The following is an 8,531-nucleotide window of genomic DNA, read 5'->3' on the forward strand; positions in this document are numbered from 1 at the left end:
ATGGAAGAACTCTACATTTTATATTTTTGGGTAAATACGCACTCGGCAGAGACTCTCTCCAAGATGTGATCCTCACCGTTTATGAACAGTATACTTATATGAATATGGTGTTTGTTCTTTCGGACATGTCCAAAAGAACAGACACCATACCCATATAAGTATATAGTTCTGGCAATACCGGCCACGACCTTCTTTTTCTGTGCGGGTACACACACATTCCCCGATCTCTTACGGAACTTGGTAAGAATGTCTTCCACGAGTAATGAGTGTGCTGGGGTTGGACACTACGAATGTAGTGTTTGGACATACAAGGTGAATATGTGGGTCTCGCGGGAGGCGTGTGCGAGATAGTCCCTGCAGTCGCGCTATCCCCTGTGCTCTCGGTGGCTCAGATGGATAGAGCGTCTGCCATGTAAGCAGGAGATCCCGGGTTCGAGTCCCGGTCGGGGCACACATTTTCGCCTGTCCCCGTTGATGTATATCAACACCTGTTAGCAGCCGAAGGTATTAATATAATTCTAATTTACGAACAGACCTGAGTCGCACTGCGCATGCGCGCCAGTGGCAGGGTACACGTTTCTCGAGGTGGCGAACTAAGCAGTTCCACATATGCCTCGCGACGTCATTTTCCAGCAGGAAGGAGCTCCGCCCCACCATCATAGAACGTTAACACACATTTCTTCATGAGACGTTTCCTGGGCATTGTATTAGAAGGGGTTTCCAATTGCCTGTCCCCCCCCCCCCCTGTCCCCGGCATGCATGGGAGTTTATCAAGGACTTTGTTTAGAGAACGAAGGTTCTTTATCTATTAGTTCCGAGACAACACATCTACGCCGCAGTAGAGGCCATAACACCTGTCATGCTTATGAACATGTGACGAGAAGTGGAGTAACGTTTCGATATCTGTAGAGCTACAAACAGTGCCCAGATTGAACTGTGCCAACATGCATAAAAATGTTTGGACTCCTGTGTACAATGTTGAACAGATAAATTTATAAACCTTAATACGTAACGAAACGTAAACAAATCTTTTTGTGTGCAGCTCGCCCAGACATCCTGTATATAAGGTGGGCACAGACAAACGCGGAATCGTCATATAGGGCGGGCGCAGACGATTGAGGAATCGTTCTAGCGACGATCAGACCGCAAATGGCGATCCTTGGTGACATGACTTTTACGATGAGCAGATTATAATGGTCCGGCACCTGGAAACAAGCATCTCGTAATCTGCGAAGCTGGCCGGATGCTCGCGTGCTTCCGTTGTATCTACGTAAAGTGGTTGAAAAATCGCGAAACCGCTATTAGACGACACGTCCACGACTCACCATACCTTCTCGGTCTAAAAGGTTTCCAGACTGGATGAATAAAAAATACAGAATAGTTAAGGTGATGGATTTAAAGTTACAGGTGTTCTACATAGTCTCCCCAGCTTGATTGCCAAGCACAGAAAGTTCACACTGTCATAAAAGACTTTCTTTGAGATGTTGTTCAAGTCGCGCGTCACGTTGGCTAAAATGTCTGCTTTGTCGACAAAACGTTGGCCCTTTACGTGAACTTCTGCACTCTGGCGTTTAGTGGAAGGTTCGTGTTGAGAACATGACGTTTCGTCACCCGTGCAATTGTCCGTGTTACGCATTTCAATCAAGTCGCCGCAGGCGGTCACACGTCGTTCTTTATGTTTGTGAGTCAAGGTGTGCACGGCAAACATTGTACACAATTTTCTCCACAACATTCTGGAGAAAGCCTTGAACACCTGATTTAAAGATGTTGCTCTATTGCGATTTGTGACCCAAAACCACTGATAGATTACGGTCGCACGACCACTACTTATCACTTCCTGCTCACACTATATATTGAAAGAAATACCTACTTTTGCTGCAGTGAGGCACTGCAGTAATCTGACTCCTCCTTTCATCAAGTACAGATACATACGGCTTGAGGATCGAAACGACAGTGTCTGTACTGAAGGACATGGATGTCCGGCATATCGAGCTTTCAGAGTAGAAGGGCAATAATGTCCGACCTCTCGCGGGAATAGTAGGTCTGCAAGCCAAGGAAAATAATGGACTCCGTAGTGTGCACCTGAGCATAAAGAGATTTACCTCGGCTGTCGTACGTGATCGGATGGCCGAAGCGATTGAGTCGAGCGCTAGCATGTAGCCGGAATCCATATTCAGGCCGCAGTCCGGCACGAATTTTCATCTGTCACCGTTATCTCAATATCTCATTGCAGAAAAAGTCGCAAATTTCTTTCGTCAAGAAATACAGTACCGGCACAAGTGTTTCATATCACGGTATTCAGCGCAAATTGTACGAGGTGCATTCGAGTTCTAAGGCCTCCGATATTTTTTTCTCCAGACTGGAAAGAGATAGAAACATGCGCATTGTTTTAAAATGAGGCCGCGTTCATTGTCAATACGTCCCAGAGATGGCAGCACCGTACAGCAGATCGAATTTTACCGCCAGCGGCGAGAATGAGAACTGTTTTAAATACTTAAAATGGCGACGTTTTCCTTACTTGAACAGCGTGCAATCATTCGTTTTCTGAATTTGCGTGGTGTGAAACCAACTGAAATTCATCGACACTTGAGGGAGACATGTGGTGATGGAGTTATGGATGTGTCGAAAGTGCGTTCGTGGGTGCGACAGTTTAATGAAGGCAGAACGTGACAACAAACTGAAACAACCTCGGGCTCGCACAAGCCGGTCTGACGACATGATCGAGAAAGTGGAGAGAATTGTTTTGGGGGATCGCTGAATGACAGTTGAACAGATCGCCTCCGGAGTTGGCATTTCTGTGCACACAGTCCTGCATGACGACCTGAAAATGCGAAAAGTGTCATCCAGGTGGGTGCCACGAATGCTGACGGACGACCACACGGCTGCCCGTGTGGCATGTTGCCAAGCAATGTTGACGCGCAACGACAGCGTGAATGAGGCTTCCTTTTCGTCGGTTGTGACAATGGATGAGACGTGGATGCCATTTTTCAATCCAGAAACAAAGCGCCAGTCAGCTCAATGGAAGCACACAGATTCACCGCCACCAAAAAAATTTCGGGTAACCGCCAGTGCTGATAAAATGATGGTGTCCATGTTCTGGGACAGCGAGGGCGTAATTCTTACCCATTGCGTTCCAAAGGGCACTACGGTAACAGGTGCATCCTACGAAAATGTTTTGAAGAACAGATTCCTTCCTGCACTGCAACAAAAACGTCCGGGAAGGGCTGCGCGTGTGCTGTTTCACCAAGACAACGCACCCGCACATCGAGCTAACGTTACGCAACAGTTTCTTCGTGATAACCACTTTGAAGTGATTCCTCATGCTCCCTACTCACCTGACCTGGCTCCTAGTGACTTTTGGTTTTTCCAACAATGAAAGACACTCTCCATGGCCGCACATTCACCAGCCGTGCTGCTATTGCCTCAGCGATTTTCCAGTGGTCAAAACAGACTCCTAAAGAAGCCTTCGCCGCTGCCATGGAATCATGGCGTCAGCGTTGTGAAAAATGTGTACGTCTGCAGGGCGATTACGTCGAGAAGTAACGCCAGTTTCATCGATTTCGGGTGAGTAGTTAATTAGAAAAAAAATCGGAGGCCTTAGAACTTGAATGCACCTCGTAAAGCAGACAACAACCTCGTGTTCCCATGTTGATTCAACTACATTTCTTATTACGATTATAATGGTCACGGGATCATTGAGACTGGACCGTGGATCAATGGAAACTTGCCGCCTGGTCGGATGAATCACGTTTCTTGTTACACCAGCTCGTGTCCAGATGCGCCGTCCAGGTAAACGGCCCCTCGAAACATGCGCTGCGCCACAGACGGCACAAGCTGCAGTACTACGCGCCTGGGCTTCCAAGGGACCCGTGGCAGTAATCGAAGGCATCATGGCAGCTGTTGACTACCCGAAAATGTGGACAACCTGCATGTATGATGTCTTCCATGATCAAGATGGCATCTTTCAAAAGGATGATTGTCCGTGTCACAAGGCCAGAATCGCGATGCAGTGTTTCGAGAAGCTCAATAGATAACTCGGGCTGATCTCTTGGACGCCAGATTCGCCTGAAGCAAATGAAACACGTCTAGGGCTTAATGGACGCCAGCAACACTCCCAAAAACTACTACTCCGTAAATTATGGGACTTACGTTAACTGTGCACGGACATCTAGTGTTACATATTCCGGAAACATACCAAGGACTTACGAATGCACCCACCCAAAATCTCTGCCGTATTGCGACCCAAAGGTGGACCTACGTGCTGTTTCAGTGGTGATCAATATGCATGCGACAACATGTATTCCTAATATGTTCCAAAACGCCGTGCATAAAAACGGGATTTTCTGCTGCTCGTATCCCGGCTTCCATTGGTGATAACAGTATAACGTCAAGTGTTTTGGGTAACCCTTGGACTACGGACCACTTGTAAATTTTTTTTTTTTTTTTTGCATTCGATGTGGTCCACGGTGGGTTTGATGGGACTTATGGAAAGACTATTATCTCACGGGCGGTTCCAGGGAAAAGCCTACGAAAAGGGTTTTGGCCGTCACAATCGGTTCAAAACACTGTCGATGGCCGGCCGCGGTGGTCTAGCGGTTCTGGCGCTGCAGTCCGGAACCGCGGGACTGCCACGGTCGCAGGTTCGAATCCTGCCTCGAGCATGGGTGTGTGTGATGTCCTTAGGTTAGTTAGGTTTAAGTAGTTCTAAGTTCTAGGGGACTTATGACCTAAGATGTTGAGTTCCATAGTGCTCAGAGCCATTTGAACCATTTGAACCACTGTCGATGATTCCAAGACGGCTATGCAGAGAAAATGGGTGAAATTTTTACAACCTATTCCTAAGGGCCCGATCCAAAGGACCGTTGAATATTTTCTAGATATCTTTATCCTTTTCCAAGATACTGAAGTTCAAAGTTACCCTACTTCTACACGTATAATCTCATACGAGGCGAAATATAAATGTGTGTGAATGTCTAAGGGACCAAACTGCTGAGGTCATCGGTCCGTAGACTTACACACTACTTAAACTAAGAACAAAACACACACTTATGCCCGAGGGAGGACTCGAACTTCCGGAGGGAGGGGCCGCGCAATTTGTGACATGGCGCCTCTAACCGCGCGGCCATTCCACACGGCAGCGAAACATAAACGATAAATAACAGCAGAACGTTGCTCAAATTTTAAAAGTACATCCTCTAGGCATTTACCTAGACGACCCACCGCTCCCCTTTCAAGAACTTTTGTCGGTTATGGAGAAACATCCCAAAAACGTTATGGGTATCAAAACCCAGTCGCGGGTTCCGACACGGCTCTGCGCAGCAAATGGTTGTAATCTTTACAGTGTGTTTCAAAGATTCCGATCTCGAACAATCTTGAAAACTTTCTTCATATCTTTTTCCTTTCCCGAGATACTTAGGTTCAAAGATACTGTACTTGAACACGTAAAATCCAGTTTGAGGCGAAAACCTAGTTTATAATGTAACGTAGCACGGGGAAACAAGCTGTAAAGTGTCTCGCGTATCATCTGGGACACCATGTTGTAGTACTGAAGCACATGCAGATTTTTTTGCACGTTCGATCCAGTCCTAGGTATAAAATTGGTTTTAGGTTGTGAGGTTCCATGCACTCTTTTGCATGGCTCCTCTCATTTTTATCAATTTTATTAATATTCTATTTCATTGCACGGTAGTAACAGACCAAATAAGGTTATTGTAATGAGAGTATTTGTACTGAGAGCTCAAAAAATACATTTCACTTGATTCCTAAACATGTTGTTTTATTTTCCTGGGTGGCCTGTGCGAGGCGAGCATCGAAGGACGCGGCACACTGCGTTTCTGGTTGGCGGCTGCACTTCCCTGAATTTTGAGGGGTTTGTACAATAGGCTTAAGTGCCTGGCGGAACGACTGACGTAGGTCGAGTTTCGCCTATTGCATGCAGGGCGAAACGACCTGCGAGACGTCTGAGTGTCGCTGCAGTTTATGTGTTTACCGTTCCGTCGCGTCCGGAACGAAGATTCCTGGCACCGACTGACTGCATTGTCCTCTTGATTCTGAGAATACTTGTGGACTGTGCACCTGCTGGGTGCGACTGTCTGGCACCGGATGGTCGGTGGTCTAGGCAGTTTGTTTTCGTAGCTGGTCAAACGGCAAGTTCAGTGCCCTCAGCTGAATAGCAGAGGCATGATTGATCAACTTAAATTGAAGCTACGGTCGCAGGTTCGAATCCTGCCTCGGGCATGGATGTGTGTGATGTCTTTAGGTTGGTTAGGTTTAAGTAGTTCTAAGTTCTAGGGGACTGATGACCTAAGATGTTAAGTCCCATAGTGCTCAGAGCCATTTGAACCATTTGAAATTGAGGCAGTTGACGTCATAAAGACCTGGTACAGTATTTTGCGGCTCTGGCATTGTAGGACCTTATCAATTTTATACTGAAGCTCTCAGCAGCACGTGTGCTTGCTTTGCTATAAGTCCATCTTGCTTGTTTCTCCATGTGATGCCATTTGAGCTCTCACTACTAATTGCGATACTGCTATATAGTCGGGAGATTAATTTTTGATTCATTAGGACCTCCAGTCATTATCGTCAATCTATTGCATCACAGAGAGTAGGAGCCCCTTGTTCTCGGGCCAACTCTTTTTCTCATAATATTTTAGTATACCCTATCCTTTAACCTACTGTGTGTGTCGACAATCATGTGCATTTATGTTCTGATATACAATAAATCTCATTGTAATATTTAATCGTCATATCATTTCGTAGATATAGGCAGAATCCCGCTTCCTGTTGTTTATTATGATAAAGTTCTTTTTTTTTAGTAAATTACGATTTTATTAAATTATTGTGAGTGTGCACTCCTTATTTTACCAACTAGCAGGGTCCACCATCATTTTCTTCCGTTACTGTTGCGCGCATAATTAATTATCTGGTAGATATGGAAGGGGTCGAGTGCATGTCTCGTTCTGATGCAAAATTAGTCTGAATTAAAGAGGTACAAACTCTTTTCCACCCCGGCACCTCGCAAGGTTGGGCCTATTTCTACGTCACATAAGTAAACTATGTAAATTTTAATGACCAGAACTTTTCTTTTCATGTAAGTTACATGCCCTACTGCAGCAGGGAAAAGAAAGGAGCCGGTGGAGCACCAAATCTCCAAATATGTTCCTGTTTAAATGGACTGTGACTGAAAAGCGGGGTACCAGCTGCCTCATTCTACCTTCCTCAGCATCTTTAAAAATATTCCCAAAAATTATGGCAGGCGATTATATTAGAGCTGAGAGAAGAAGACACTGGCAGTGGCAAAGAGACGGAAAAGTAATAAATTCTAGAAAATGACAGAAAGTAGTTGTATTATAGAAAGAGCGAAGGAGACAATGGCAGTGTGAGAGAAAGCGAGGGACACACTGTGAGGGACACAGTGACACTGTAACGCAGTCGACTGTGCCGGAACGGTGCTAGGAAAAGAGTGAAGGAGACAGTGCCAGGGGTTGGAGGGGAAATGAAGAGAAAGTGGAAGTGAGTGGGAGCCAGTGATAATGTAAGACAGAGTATATGACACTGACAACAAGGACGAGAAAGATAGTGACAGTAAGAAAAGACAGCAGCAGTAGGAAGGAAGGAATGAGAGATTAGCGGTAAGTGAGAGCAAGAGGAAAACAGTGTTAGTGAAAGGAGACTATAGCAGTAGGGCAGAACGAAGGGGACTGTGGCTCCGATACAGGAGACAGTGGCTGAGAGACACAAAGAGATAATGACGATGAGCTGGGCTAAATGACTGAATGAGAAAGGGCAACTGGGAGTCGACAGGAACGAGCGACTTACAGCTTTGGACGAGTGGGTGTGAGTTAGTTACAGTTGTGGGAGTCTCTGTGAGTTTGTGGTGAATAGCATTTTAAAAATGCGCGAATACGTTCGCAACAAAAAATTTTGGGAATATTTTTAGAGGCTCTGAGGAAGGTAAACTGAAGCAGCTAGTACCCCACTTTTCAGTGAGAGTCTTTTAAATATTCAGGAACATATTCCCTTTTTTTGTGCCCCGACAGGAGCATTTTTCCACTGTTAATGTTGCAGATCTTCATTTACATGAGTCTCGCATAGGGCGGGACAGCCACTATGCAATCAGGAAACAAGTATTCACAGGTAGCTAAGACGCCCACGTGCGACAAACACTACGGTGTCTGTAGTCCTGGCGCTATTCGGACGCCGCAGCGGGAGCGGCTAGCAATAGCAGCGGATAGCGGATGTCCGTGGAGACGAGATGGTCGCAGCAGCCGCGAGCACGGCAGGAGGAGATGGGAGCGGCGGGGGCGTAATCCGGCTAATTGCGAGCCCGCTGCTTGTGGCAGGTGGCAGGGCGGCAGGGCGGCCACTCCCACGCTCATCAGCCAGATTACCGGCCACGTGTCGCCCACCACACACACACACACACACACACACACACGCAGGGGGTCTGCGACTCGCCTCGCTACTTAGCTCGCCGCGGAACAAGAAATGCCATACATCAGAGATATGCATCTCGGCTTCCGCGCTGGCCT

The 8,531-nt window shown here is 46.6% G+C and overlaps 1 non-coding gene across 1 annotated transcript; it reads left to right on the forward strand.

Moving 5' to 3' along the window:
- Positions 1–376: 376 nt before the first annotated feature.
- On the forward strand, positions 377–451 carry Trnat-ugu. The gene has a single exon. It is a non-coding gene; the product is annotated as a tRNA-Thr (tRNA).
- The last annotated feature ends 8,080 nt before the right edge of the window (positions 452–8,531 follow it).

Source organism: Schistocerca americana, chromosome 7 (genome assembly GCF_021461395.2).
Source record: "Schistocerca americana isolate TAMUIC-IGC-003095 chromosome 7, iqSchAmer2.1, whole genome shotgun sequence".
Taxonomy (NCBI): domain Eukaryota; kingdom Metazoa; phylum Arthropoda; class Insecta; order Orthoptera; family Acrididae; genus Schistocerca; species Schistocerca americana.